The sequence below is a fragment of the Camelina sativa genome, chromosome 17 (genome assembly GCF_000633955.1).
Source record: "Camelina sativa cultivar DH55 chromosome 17, Cs, whole genome shotgun sequence".
In the NCBI taxonomy this organism is placed as follows: Eukaryota; Viridiplantae; Streptophyta; class Magnoliopsida; order Brassicales; family Brassicaceae; genus Camelina; species Camelina sativa.
Window position 1 is genome coordinate 19132550 of NC_025701.1, and position 15283 is coordinate 19147832.

Here is a 15283-nt window from a genome sequence, read left to right on the forward strand (position 1 = left end):
GTTGATCGTGCTGATAACCTGTTGAGAAACCACTATATAATAGTGTATGAGACAAGAGAAAACAAAGAGTAGTAGAAGAGAAGTGTTGTGAACTATGACTACAAAACACTTATAAGTTTTGTGTTTTGTAACACTTTGTAAAGAAAACAAGAACTAACAAAGAGAGAGAGAGGGAGAGAGCAGCCGAGAGAGAGAGAGAGACTTTGAGAGTGTTTTTGATCAAGGAACTTATGTGTGTCATTCTTATTACACAACTCCTATTTATAGTGCATTACAAAAGACATGAGTCACACACTTAGACACTTGGTAATGACAAGTGGAAGTTGGTGTAATATTACAAAGACAAGTGTCCTAACATGTGTCTTGTGATGGATTAATCACAATTCTATTTCATAATACTCCCCCTTGATTATCCATCACCATTGACGAGTTACGTACTACCTCATTAAAAACCTTGTCATGGAAAAACCCATTGGGATAAAAACCATGACAAGGGAAAAAGAGTATAGTAACGTAATCTCCCCCTCGAAAAGATAAGTATAATCTTTCTTCATAAATCTCGTAGATGACGCATTCCAATACTGTGAATATGCTTTCTGAATGTGGTAGTCGGAAGCGCCTTTGTGAATAGGTCTGCTGCATTGTCACTTGAGCGGATATGTTGGATATCAACTTCCTTCTTTTGCTCGAGTTCTTGAGTGTAGGAGAAAAATCTGGGAGGTATATGTTTTATTCTATCGCTCTTGATATAACCTTCTTTGATTTGGGCGACACAAGCAGCATTGTCTTCGAATAATGTTGTTGGCTCTTTCTTGGTGATTATTCCACTTGATTCTTGTATGTGGTTAGTCATCGATCTGAGCCATACACATTCTCTCGATGCTTCATGAAGAGCAATTATTTCTGCATGATTTGAGGAAGTGGCGACCAAAGTCTGTTTCTGTGAGCGCCATGAGATTGCAGTTCCTCCAATAGTGAAAACATATCCAGTTTGGGATCGGGATTTATGTGGATCTGATAAATATCCTGCATCTGCAAAACCAACAAGACCAACCGAAGAGTTTCTAGGATAGAATAATCCCAAGTCAATCGTACCTTGAAGATAACGGAGAATATGTTTTATCCCATTCCAATGCCTGCGAGTAGGGGATGAGTTGTATCTTGCAAGTAGATTCGTAGCAAAGGCAATATCCGGTCTAGTGCAATTTGCAAGATACATGAGTCCACCGATAGCACTCATATAAGGTACTTCGGGACCAAGTATTTTCTCGTTATTTTCACAAGGTCTGAATGGATCACTATCGACATTCAGAGATCTATTGACCATTGGAGTACTCAAAGGAGTCGCTTTGTCCATATTAAAGCGCTTTAAAATCTTTTTCGTATAATTTGATTGATGCACAAATATTCCATCTTGGAAATGTTCTATTTGGAGCCCAAGACAAAATTTAGTCTTTCCAAGATCTTTCATTTCAAACTCTTCCTTCATATGAGTTCTTGCATCATCAATCTCCTTTTGAGTTCCAATTATATTTAGATCATCAACATATACAGCAATGATCACAAATCCTGATGGAGATTTCTTTATGAAGACGCATGGGCATATTTCATTATTAACATACCCTTTCTTCAATAGGTATTCGCTTAAGCGATTATACCACATGCGCCCGGATTGTTTTAATCCGTAAAGTGATCGCTGTAATTTGATCGCACAAATTTCATTAGACTTAGAGTCTAATGCCTCAGGAATCTTAAATCCTTCTGGGATTTTCATGTATATATCATTATCCAATGATCCATATAAATATGCTGTCACTACATCCATAAGGTACATTTCTAAATTCTTAGAAGCCGTTAGACTCATTAAGTACCTGAATGTAATTGCATCCATGACTGGAGAATATGTTTCTTCATAATCAACTCCGGGTCTTTGAGAAAAACCTTGTGCAACAAGTCGGGCTTTATATCTTGTGATTTCATCTTTCTCATTTCTTTTTCGCACAAATACCCACTTGCAACCAACAGGTTTTACATCTTTAGATGCAGTGACAAGAGGTCCAAAGACATTTCTTTTATTGAGGGAGAGCAACTCAAGTTGCATAGCCTTTTTCCATTTCTCCCAATCAGGCCTATGTTGGCATTCTGATACGGACCTTGGATCTGGATCATCTTTTTCATGATCGATCTCTTTAGATACAGAAAAAGAGAATATTCCATCATCATCATCGATTTCATCTCTATACCATAACATCCCATTTTGGGCATAGTTAATAGAAACCTCATATTTTTCTGTATCATCCTGAGGACTTTTCTTTTTATTTGGTTCTTCCTGAACCTTTTCATCTCCCATTTTCTTTTTCTTTCGGGGATTTTTATCTTTAGAGCCCATTGGCCTCCCCCTTTTCAATTGAACCTTAGGTTCATTAGCTTTGCTTCCATCAAGTTCCTCTCTAGGAATTTCAACTCTTGATGGTGCATTTGCAGCGGGGATATATGACTTTGTCACCCTTTTTGTATCTGTGAACGCATCTGGTAATTGATTTGCCAAACCTTGTAAATGTACAATTTTCTGAACTTCCAGTTCACGTTGATTTGTAGGGGGATCAATGTATATCAAAGATGGTGTATACCATGTAATATCTTTTGGTACTTGTTTAATTCCTCCCCCTAACGCTGGAAATTCATCTTCATTAAAATGGCAATCGGCAAAACGTGCCGTAAACATATCACCAGTTTGCGGTTCAAGATATCGAATTATACTCGGGGATGCATAACCGACGTATATACCCAATCTCCGTTGTGGCCCCATTTTTGTTCTTTGTGGTGGGGCTATAGGCACATAAACCGCACATCCAAAAATACGGAGATAGGATATGTTTGGCTCTTGGCCAGATGCCAATTGTAAAGGGGAATATTTATTATATGCGCTTGGTCGTATTTGTACCAATGCCGCAGCATGCAATATAGCATGACCCCATATAGAAATTGGGAGCTTTGTTCTCAATATTAATTGTCTAGCAATGAGTTGTAGCCGTTTAATCAAAGATTCAGCCATGCCATTTTGTGTATGAACATGAGGAACCGGATGCTCAACATCGATTCCTATTGACATACAATAGTCATTGAAAGCTTGTGAAGTGAATTCATTAGCGTTATCAAGTCTGACTTTTTTTATGGCATAATCAGAGAATTGAGCTTTCAACCTGATTATTTGGGCAATGAATTTTGCAAAGGCTGTGTTTCTTGTTGTCAATAGACACACATTTGACCATCTACTAGATGCGTCAATCATTACCATAAAATAACGAAACGGCCCGCATGAAAGGTGGATAGGTCCACATATATCACCATGTATTCTCTCTAAGAACAATGGTGATTCATTTCCAATTTTGGCTGGCGATGGCCGAATTATGAGTTTTTCTTGAGAACATGCATCACATGAGAACTCATCAGATCTAAAAATCTTTTCGTTCTTCAATGGATGACCATTGGAATTTTGCACAATTATTCGCATCATGACTGAACCAGGATGTCCAAGTCTTTCATGCCATATCTTAAATGTACTAGTAAACTTAGAGTTTACTGTAACATAAGATGCAAAATTATTTATTTTTGTGCAATATAATCCAGAGGATAACATTGGTAATTCTTCTAATATATGTTTCTCCTCAGATGTTATGCAAAGATATTCAATGTCATTCTTATTCAGAGTCTCTATATGATATTCATTTCTTCGGATATCTCTGAAACTAATCAAGTTTCTATGAGACTTAGGGCAATATAATGCATCAATTTCAAATTTTGTTCCCCTTGGCATTGAAAAACTGGCTTTTCCAGAGCCTATAACTATCTTTGCATTACCACATATAGTGCTCACGTTTCTAGCGGAGTCTTTTATTTTGAGAGAGGAGAAATATTTTTTCTCTTTNTCCAATTTTGGCTGGCGATGGCCGAATTATGAGTTTTTCTTGAGAACATGCATCACATGAGAACTCATCAGATCTAAAAATCTTTTCGTTCTTCAATGGATGACCATTGGAATTTTGCACAATTATTCGCATCATGACTGAACCAGGATGTCCAAGTCTTTCATGCCATATCTTAAATGTACTAGTAAACTTAGAGTTTACTGTAACATAAGATGCAAAATTATTTATTTTTGTGCAATATAATCCAGAGGATAACATTGGTAATTCTTCTAATATATGTTTCTCCTCAGATGTTATGCAAAGATATTCAATGTCATTCTTATTCAGAGTCTCTATATGATATTCATTTCTTCGGATATCTCTGAAACTAATCAAGTTTCTATGAGACTTAGGGCAATATAATGCATCAATTTCAAATTTTGTTCCCCTTGGCATTGAAAAACTGGCTTTTCCAGAGCCTATAACTATCTTTGCATTACCACATATAGTGCTCACGTTTCTAGCGGAGTCTTTTATTTTGAGAGAGGAGAAATATTTTTTCTCTTTAAGTTTTGAGTGTGTTGTAGCACTGTCTGCTAGACACATATCTCCATCCGCAATCTCAAAATTTGACATTTTCTGAGATAAAATATTTATAAAATAAACATTAATGAAATAACAAAAAGTCTTACAAAAAAAACTTATTATATATTACAATAAAACTATTATCCAAAAAGACATTTTATAAACATAAAATATATACCAAACTATGACAAAGCATATNTATATCGTCCTTATTCGCATGATTTTCTGTTTTCATTATCAACGAGAAAATCTGCTATATCAAGATGGGGTTCATTGTTTAGGCCTTGGAAAGAAGGTCCAGCTTTATCATAGATGAGGTTGGTCTCAACATCCCTTTCTTTTGCCTTTTGGGATGCTTGGTTCAGATCGGCCAAATGTTTTGAAATACGACAGGTCTGATACCAATGTCCTTTCATGCCGCATCTGTAACAAGTACTTTCATCTTGTTTCTTTATAACGCGACCAACATTATTGATTTGAAGATGCTTGTTGGTTTTTCTTGCGTTGAAGTCATTAGGAGAGAAACCTTTTCCTCTTCCTCGTCAACGACCTTCTCCATGACCTCCTCCACGACCATGACCACTATCTCGACCGCGTCCGCGTCCATGTCCTAGTCCTTGCCAATTATTATAGCTGGATGTAGCAACATTCACTTCTGAAAGTGGAGCTGATCCAGTTGGACGGGTTTGATGATTTATCATCGCGAGCTCATTATTTTGTTCAGTAACATGCAAAACTTGCATCAATTCAGAATATCGAGTATACCCTCTTTCTCGATATTGTTGCTGCAGGAGTACATTTGAAGGATGGAAAGTTTGGAATGTTTTCTCGATCATATCATAATCAGAAACTTTTTCTCCGCAGAGAGCCATCCTTGAAGTGATTCCGAACAAAGCGGAATTGTATTCACTTACACTTTTGTAATCCTGAAACCTTAGGTTTAGCCATTCATGTTTGGCTTTTGGTAAGATCACATAATTTTGGTGATCAAACCTATCCTTGAGCGCGATCCAGAGATCTGCAGGATTTTCTCTCGTGATGTATTCATTTTTTAAACCATCGTGGAGATGATGACACAAGAACATCATGGTTCTTGCTTTCCTCTTCTAACCCCGTTTCTGACGGATCAAGGGTTTTGAGAAGCCCATTCCTTTTTAGATAGAATTTTACATCTAATGCCCATGTCATATAATTTTTCCCAGAGACATCAAGGACGGCGAATTCAAGCTTTGCCAAGTTTGACATGATTACTATATAATAATAAAACAATTTGTTAAATATAAAATTTTATGAAATAATTTTGTAAAATCTTGTTTTAGCAATAAATATAAACTATAAAAAAAATTATAAGCTACATAATATATTCATAAATTGAAACCATCATTTTAGGAGGCATAGCCTTCCCCATGTTTTAAAATATATAGATCTGAACATATGATCAAGGAGGCAGAGCCTACCATTAGATCAAGAATGTAGATCTAAATGATCAAGGAGGCAGAGCCTACCATTAGATCAAAGAAAAATCATAGTCTACTACTCTATAAATAATATGTATAGTAATGTGCATATAAACTAATCAAATCAAATTGGATTTAAACAAACTTACATACCTTGAATGGTACTACAAACTAATGATGATGGATCGGAAGACGATCGTGCTGATAACGTGTTGTGAACTAGCTGATAACGTGTTGTAAACTATAAGCTTGGAGGTAACAAGATGAACAAGATGTGAATAATCAAATGAGAAGATAAGAAATCTAGAGATATAAGTGTATGGAAGCTAGAGAAAGTAGAGAGAGACTTAGAGAGACAATAAGACTTCTCATTACACATTTTTCTCTTCTACATGACTCCTATTTATAAAGGAAGGAGACAAAAACAATGATAGAGAGGTTGGGGACAAGTGTTACATGCAATGCATGAAGGAAGATACTTGGTGTATGGTTTGCATGAAGAGGGACACTTGTGCAAGTGATGTATACCCACACTAATTCTATAACACTATCAACTATGAGGTTTCCTTCATCATTCTAGAATTTTTATGTGTCTGTCAACTTTTACCACTATTGGAAAACTAGAAAGGAATCCGTTAGATTCTAAATCGAGGGCATTCACAAATTACAAGTTGGTTTCCTTTAGAATTAGAAGTATAGTAAGAGTGTAAGACACTAAGTGTATACAATTATACAATTAGTGTATATAATTTTTATGTGTCTGTCAGCTTTCGATCGATCAGGTTTTTTGTTTCCTTTTTTTTTTGGCACAAATAGATTTTTTTTTTTAAAAGTTATTCGAGATTAACTGGATCTCTAATTGAGATTGAATCAACTCGTAAAGAGACACTGTCTTCTTCTTCTTTTTTTTTTTTTTTTTTTTTTTTTTTTTTTTTTTTTTTTTTTTNGTGTCTAAAAGACAAACGAGCTAAGTTAAAGATATAGCCACCAACTATTTCATAAATTTTGGATGACTTGTTCTCTTTTATGATTATGGTTACATATACTAATGAGTATTTTAATATAGTTATACATTTTTAAAATTAAATATTATAAATAGGATAGGACCACAATTTTTCTTTTTGGTTCCGATCATTATTGTAATTGGACCGATCTTGTTATCAGTTATACAGTTATACAGTTTTACCTTTCTATTTGTATCAAAATTATGGGTACATAAAAACGAGATTTCAATTTTAATTCTTCTGTGATGTCTAAAATTGAAGGTTTAATGTTATGTAAATACAGGTTGTTTTTAATTATAAGAATTTTATACCATGTTAGTTTTGTCGGTAAAATGATTATATAAAGTAACACATATATAAATTGGGTGATAAGTTTTGGAAATTAACTTAATAATATCTTTGAAATGGGAATATAATTGATGTTATAAATCCAAATAGAGAAACTGATCATTCTTTTTTTTTTTCACATCTAGTGATCTTAAACAGATTTAAAAAAAAAAACAATATGTATATCAAAAATTTAATTAGTTTGTAGAAAAGTATTTTTAAAAATAAACATATGAAGTTAGTTTTTAACACTAAAATAAAATAATAATTAAATAGTTACATAAGACTTGAGATTAATTTTTCTATCAATTTGAAACTTAGGATAAAAAAAAAAAAAAAAACACTGTTATTTTTGCCAAATTATTTATTTCAACAATAGTTTGATAACGAACATTGTCATCTTCCGAGGGTCCTATTACGATGGCCCATAAAGAAAAAGACTGTGCATTTGTTTCCATTATATTTATAGCACGTTGTGAAAACTATTTGACGCAATTCTATCTACTCCACACTTTTAAAGACTAGAGATGAAACTCGCGCATTGTGCGAGGTTGTTTGTTATTCTATTGACCATTCTATTTTATTTTTGAGAAATATTAATAAAAGCATGAAGTTAGCAAAAATATTAATTAAATTGTCAATTTTTATTATTTTTTAACGTTAAATCGCAAACTTTTGTTAATTTTGCCAAATAAAACACATAGTTAAGTCAACTGACGGATATATTTTATAGGGTTAAGTCAACATCGGTAAGATCCGTTAAACAATAAAATGACGTCGATTTGTAATATTAAAAGAAAAACATGATATGGTGATTCGAATCTGCCACATGTTGGATGAGTTAATCAATACTTAACCAAACACATATTTATATATTTTTTGGTAATCTCTTATTTGGACTTTCTCCTTCTCACGATCGATAGAACCGCGTACTTATCAGTAAAATTTTCTTTCTTCCTCATTTATGTGTTTCCATTGACCAATTCCAATATGATTTTTTTTTTCTATTTCTCCATTACGATTTATCAAATTTTAATTTTATCTCACTTTCTAGATTTCGTGGCGGGGATCACCATCTCTTCGCTGAGACATTCCCAGGCATGGCGGTGGAGTTCAGATGACGATTCCCACGGAATCCATTGGCGGCTTAAATCTGAATTTGAGAAAAAGCTAAGGTTCAAATTCTTCGACAATATATATATTTTTTGTTATGTAAAATTGTCAATATACGCAGCGGCTCTGTTATTTTATTTTTAACTTACAAACGACGTCGTTTCACTGTTTAACAGAAGTTATCAACGTTGACTTACATTGTAAAATTCATCTGTTAATTGACTTAACTATGTGTCTAATTTGGTAAAGTCAATAAACATTTGTGATTTAACTGAAAAAATAATAAAAGTTGACAATTTAATTCACCATAAGCAAAGTTGAGCCTTTTTAAAAACGTTTTTACTATATAACTTCATGCTTTTAATGACATTTTTCTCTTTTATTTTTATACACATTTTATTTATTTTTCCTTTCCTATGTGTTTGTGTATGGTGTAAGCTGTTATTCTCTTTCATATATATCTATATTGTATTATTAAGGCCTCAATATATATGTGGCCAAAATGAGCCATTTTTACTTGGTGATTATCCAAAGATTATTTATTACCTTGTTGGGCAGTTCCTGTTTTATTATAGGATTTTACCGTATTTTTGTGTTAATTTTCTGGTAGCTTTGTTCTGAAATGAGAGTGTCCGTACTTAATTATCTTCTTCATCCAGTCATTCTTCGTGACTATTTTTGTCCTTTTCCTTTGAATTCGATTGTTCATCATCCACGTATGCATTTTTCTTTCAATTTAGGAGAGTGGTTGATTGTTTGATTGGTGATGCTTCTGGTAAGTCATGGGAAGACTGTTCATTGAGTCTATTTTGGTTTCGCTTGCTGGTGGAAGCTAAGTAGGTTGTTTAGTAGATTAGATTGTTGTTATTTTTATTTTGATGCTCGTTGATAGTGTATTATTCTATGTGTTGTTGTGAAGAGTTTCGTTTCTTTTTGTTTGGTTTATCTAGTTATTAAGTTGATTTCTATGAATCTAAAAGATTAAACTGTGTTGGTCCAACCTCCATTTTGTTTTAATTTTGTTTTCTATGAATCTAAAATATACATAGAAATACCATTTTGTTTTCTTTTCCTGTATATTTCGAAATTTTTTTACTGGTTTTGATGTTTTGGGCTGATGGTTTATCTTAGAATCATGTCGATTAAAAATGTCTTGATAGTGATATTTCTACGTTTTTAATATTTTGTCATCAAAATACTTATGTTCTGGAAAATTAAATAAAAAAGAGTAGGCTTATAAAATTGGATAAAGCCCATATAATTTCAAATTAGAGACAAAGTCCACAAAATTTATAAAAAATTATGCTGAGGTGGAGCTCTCTAATGAGAGAAAACTCTGCTATTATATATATGATTCCACTAAATTTTAATAAACTTTATTTCTTTCAAAGTCGACAAATTTATTATCATGTATATTTTTGAAAATGATAAAATAATATTTATGTGATAGAAGAATCATGTTATAATTATATAGTGGAGAATATTGTTGTAATAAAGAAAAAACTAATTAATTGAAAAAATGTTATTTAGTCAAGTTCTTACTTAGCTAGGGTTAATCAACCATATATATAGAAGAAGTGCGTTCAGTGAACGCTTGGCCAGGTTAGATACATTAGGATATGATGCGACATACCAAAAACTATTATCATTATGTTCATCTACCAAAAGATAGACAACAATTAGTATAATGCTCATTTATCATCTAAACTTGATATCTGGCTAAAATTTAGATCAAAAATGCGACTGGAGAGATTATTTATCTTTTTGAAATGACGCTTCAAATATTAAACTAAGAAATGCTGAAAAGTTTTCGAAGATTAAGCAGACGAAGAAACTATGAAAATAAATGAATAGGGAAAATAATGAACTGGAGGACCAACGCCGTACTCAAATGTATGTTCTAAGATTAATCCTTTAGCGGGTTATTTTCATAGATTGTTCATTGTTGCATAGCTTCTTAATAATTTTGTAATATTTCTGTATTTTTTTTTGTCAAACCACTTGCATTCATTATTCAAATAGAGATAATGTTCATACAAGCATAACATAGAATACAAGAAGAAACAAAGACATTCCCTAATGCCACAACAACGTAGAAGTAAAATAAACGTAAGATTAATCGACAATAGGTTCTTGAGAGCTTTGAGCCAAATTCTTGGAAGAAATTTGGTACATGTGAGATCAAGATTGCGACAGACTCTTCCATAAACAAATCAATGGATGAGAGATAGTCATTGTAATAAGACTTGTTGGCGTTGATGAAGGAGTCAAGATTAGGCTTCTCACCGGTTTAAGAAGTTCTACACGAAGTAGAGGCTTGACAAGGTTTTGAGCAAGGTTTGGTTTGCTCTGAAATTTGAGCATGTGAGGTAGAATTGCTGTAGGGTGAAGAGTGACCTTGGCCACATCAAACTCGTAGTCATAGTTCGGGCAACTTGGAAATAAGATCCAATAAGCATAAAAACTCAACCAGGCGGATTCACAGTTCAAGGCCATAAAGGTTACTAAAATCAGGATTCTCAAGGAGAACAAGCGGCGCCAAAGCAACAATGGTGAATTACTACTCAGATGGACACCATAGAGTTCGTAATCTTGACCACACCATTGGCTAAATATTGACAGCCATACAAGACATGAGTAACCGTACCTGCGTTTGAGTAGCTTGAGAGATAGAACCACCAAAGTAAGGACTTCTTCCCGGAGATTGATAAATTGAACATGGTAAGGCTCGGTGAATGCGGGATATGAATCCAATGTATCGAGGAGGTGTCGGTAACCACTGCTCCGTGCGGGCAGGGTCATAATGCCGTCCTTCCACAATCCACATGTGTGGTTTGACAGCAGAAGCAAAGTTCCCACAAGCCTATAACTTAGATGAATAGAGATTGTCGGGGAATTGCGCTGAACCAGGAATTGGATATGACCTTCTCGAAAACAACCCAAGGCTATCGATATAAGGTGTAGAAAGCTTACATCCTTACCATCAAACCGAGGGAACGATGAGGAAAGCCTTATCAAGAAATCAGAAAAATTTAACCTGGTTTTTGTGGGCTTGTTTTGTTGCAGTGATAACGGGCCGTCAAAAGATAAAAAGCCCACCAGAAGAAAGCCTCGTTCCTTGTTGGTTGACCTAATTGGAAAGAGCGTACATTGGCAGCGACTTACCGGAGATGGTAGATAGATTTGCAAGAGAATAAGCCTCTCCGGTGTGCCAGGCTTCAGCAACAGTAAGCCATAGATAAAGTCAAGTGTTGGGGCTGGAAACCACAAGGACAGTCCAAAAAGGGAAGGATGAAACCGTCGCCTGAAAAAGGAGACGTCGTGTGCCATCAACGTCGCCACCGGGTGGGATGTAGCGGCTAAACCCAAGCGGATCTTGCCTACAAACCTCGGTGCCTCAAAACAGGCTTTCTCATGTGTGAACAAACTTCCAAATCTGAAGGTCTGCATGTCGTCTATTTGTGGATCCTTTCTACCGGCTGAAGCGTTCAGAGAAAAGAGAAGGAGGTTCACCGGAAACCGCCTACGATCTTTTTCACTGTCTATTGATATCTCGCCGGAATCTGAGGGGAGTCGGGGAATAGTAACCAAAAGAGAAAAAGAAATGGGGAAAAGCTGAAATAAACAGGGAAATAATTAACAGGGAGAAGAGCGGGATGAAGGAGATCCCGACGCCGGCGAGCCAGAGCTATACCGGCACCGGAGATAAAATGCAGATTGGAAGCCTCGATAATAGTGCCTGGGAGATAACTTTTAGTTTTTTCTCTTTAATATTTCTGCATAGTTTCTTTTAGATTGAGCATTTCCGCAATGTTCAACACACTTTGTTTGAGATAGACACAATGCAGCGATACAAAATTGTGAGAATATTTTTTAAAATTTGTACAAAGTCTACTTATGTTTTTTTGTTAAAGGATATTCAAATTAAAATATGGAGAAATGAAAATGTTTACAAGGCCCTAGCCCAGAAAGAAAGCCCAAACAGAGAAAACTAGTTAGACCCATAATTGAAAAGGAACCAAAATGAACCAAAAGTAAACCAGACTAGTTAGAATCAGACGACCAAAAAACGGTTGGAATTTACCAGCCTTCACCCACCCGAGATAGTCTTCTTAGATTCCATCGATCTTCTTCTTCTTCTTCTTTGTTGAAAACGATTAGGTTTAGCCACCAGTAGAGTCAAATTGTCACAATATCACCCTCAAAACAAAGAGTAAGCAACTCAGATGAGAGAGCTGCGTTTGAGTCATGGAAACTGAGTGCCTTGTTCCTCACTAAACGATCAATATGGGTAGAGAGGAGGTTAGTCGATTTGAAACTATTCTGGTGTAGCCGGTGATTTCTTTCAGTCCAGAGGGAGTAGATCGTGGCTTGCCAAGCTAGTATGAGTAACTTTTTTGCTGATCTTGAGCCCCTGAAGGTTTGTAAGCTTTGAGTCGTTTGCAACCAAGAAGTGTTAGGAGTGAAAGAACATCTCCGAGATATGGGCGCCCAGACTGACCAGCTGAAAGGGCACTCAAAGAGTAGATGATCCTGACTTTCCTCAGCCAAACCACAGAAGAGACACTTTGGATCCACCTGAAGCCCCCAGTTCCTCAACCTATCCCTAGTAGGACATCGGTTCAGCATAAACAACTAGGTAAGAAAATTGTGTTTAGGGATTCCTCCTGAGCTCCACACAATCTTTTGCCATGGTACTAATGGTTTGTTTTCCTTGATAGCCTTGTATATATTGCCAGTCGAGTGTCCATCTTTGAGTTGATCATCGATCCACCAGACATAAGTGTCAGGTGAATCCGATAGCTGAATGGTGATTAACTCCTGCTGGAAGCTTACTTGACGGTCCGATCTTGCTGGCGGGATCCTCCAACCTCCTTGTCGCCAGAGGGCAGCGATAGTTACACCTTTAGGAATACCCATATAGCCATCATCTTGCAAGTAAGTAGCCATTCGACCCAAGCTACACCAGTGATCCGTCCAAAATTTACAGTTATACCCATTCCCCACTTGCATTTTTATCCATGAATAAGCTACCTCTCGCACCTTTAACAATTTGTTGGTCAACCAGGAGAGGCGACTGCTTGGCTTCCGAGTCCAGAAGTTACTCAAACTCCCAGAGAGGACAGAATTCTTGAACCATGCGACCCACACCGAACCTGATCTGAAGAAGAGAAGCCAGATAAGTTTAAGTAAACACGCTTTATTCCATGCTTTTAAATCCTAAATGCCTAATCCTCCTTGGCTCTTTTCAGTTGTAAAATCGGCCCATGCCACGCGAGCTGAATGGTGCCCTTCAGTTGTACCCTTCCAGAGGAAAGCTCCTGAGAGAGAATTCAAAATGTCAATGCACCTCTTAGGAAGAATCAGAGCCGAACACCAAAATTTTGTGATACCCGCTATAATTGTGTTGAGCAACTGGAGACGGCCAGCAAAAGAGAGAGTTTTTGTTGACCATCCATTGAAGGTACTCTTAACTTTTTGAATTAGAGGAGCGCAATCTAGTAGAGAAAGCTTCTTTCTACATAAAGGCACTCCTAAGTATCTGATTGGTAATTGACCATGACTAATCCTAGTATTGGCTTAATTTGATCTATTTCCAGTTGAGAGAGACCTGAAGTATAGAAGCTCGTTTTAGGAAGGCTAATGGCGAGACCTGATGCATCTTCAAATTCTTTAAGGATCATGAGGACGTTCTGAACTGAAAGCACAGATCCTTCAACAAATATCAACAAGTCATCAGCAAAACAAAGGTGTGTAAGCTTTAGCCCTGCACATTTGTGATGATATTTGATTCTTCCATCCTCAGCCGCTTTGTCCAACATAGCAGATAAACAGTTCATAGCCAACACAAAGAGGTATGGAGATAGAGGATCACCCTGCCTCAATCCTCTGCAACCTTTGAAATATCCATGGACATCACCATTAAACCCCACAGAGTATGAGAGAGTACAAACGCAAGCTTTGAGCCATCTCAGGTAAAGTTCCGACACCTCAATCCCTCTTAAGCAACTAAATATGAATTTCCATCGAATGGTGTCAAATGCTTTTGCTATGTCAACTTTGATTGTGATACGTTTTGGCCCCACCTGCTTGTGATAACCATTTACCAGTTCTGCAGCCAACAGAGTGTTCTCAACCAATAATCGTCCTTTAATAAAAGCAGTTTGATTTTTTTGCACAAGGTCAGGAAGGATAGGCTTCAAGCGGGATACAAGCAACATGGATATAACTTTATACAGCGTGTTGAGACATGAAATTGGTCTGAAATCTGAAACAAGGGAGGCACCTGGTAGCTTTGGGATGAGAGCAAGAATAGTGGCATTTGTAGCTTTGGGGAGAAAAGCTAAGTGGAAGAAATGAAGAATACTCGAAATGGTTTCTTGGCCAATGATCCCCCAAAGAGGACTTGTAAAAAGCATAAGTAAACCCATCAGGTCCAGGTGCTTTATTAGCATTGAGCTTAAACATGACATTAGTAATTTCCTCTGATGATGGAATTCTGACCATTGATTGTTTTATTTCAGGGGAGCACCTGTAACTGATCAAATCCTGGAACCAAGTAAGCGAGGTAACCAGAGGATGCATTAAATACTGGACTCAAAATGGACTGGAAGTGACTAACAGCCATCATACTCATTTCCTGCGGATCATCAACTATAGTGCCTGCTATAGTGGAGAATGACCTGATTGCATTGAATGCATTCCTAATGCATGTTATCCGATGAAAGTAAGCTGTATTTAGGTCTCCTTCCTTTAACCAGTTGATTCGGGATCTCTGTTTAAAATAAGCTTCTTCCACCCTTCGTAACAGGTCCCATCTCGAGTGCAAGACTTGCTCCTTCTGGAATAGATCAGTAGTTGGATTCGCCAAAGCTTGTACCTGCACAAC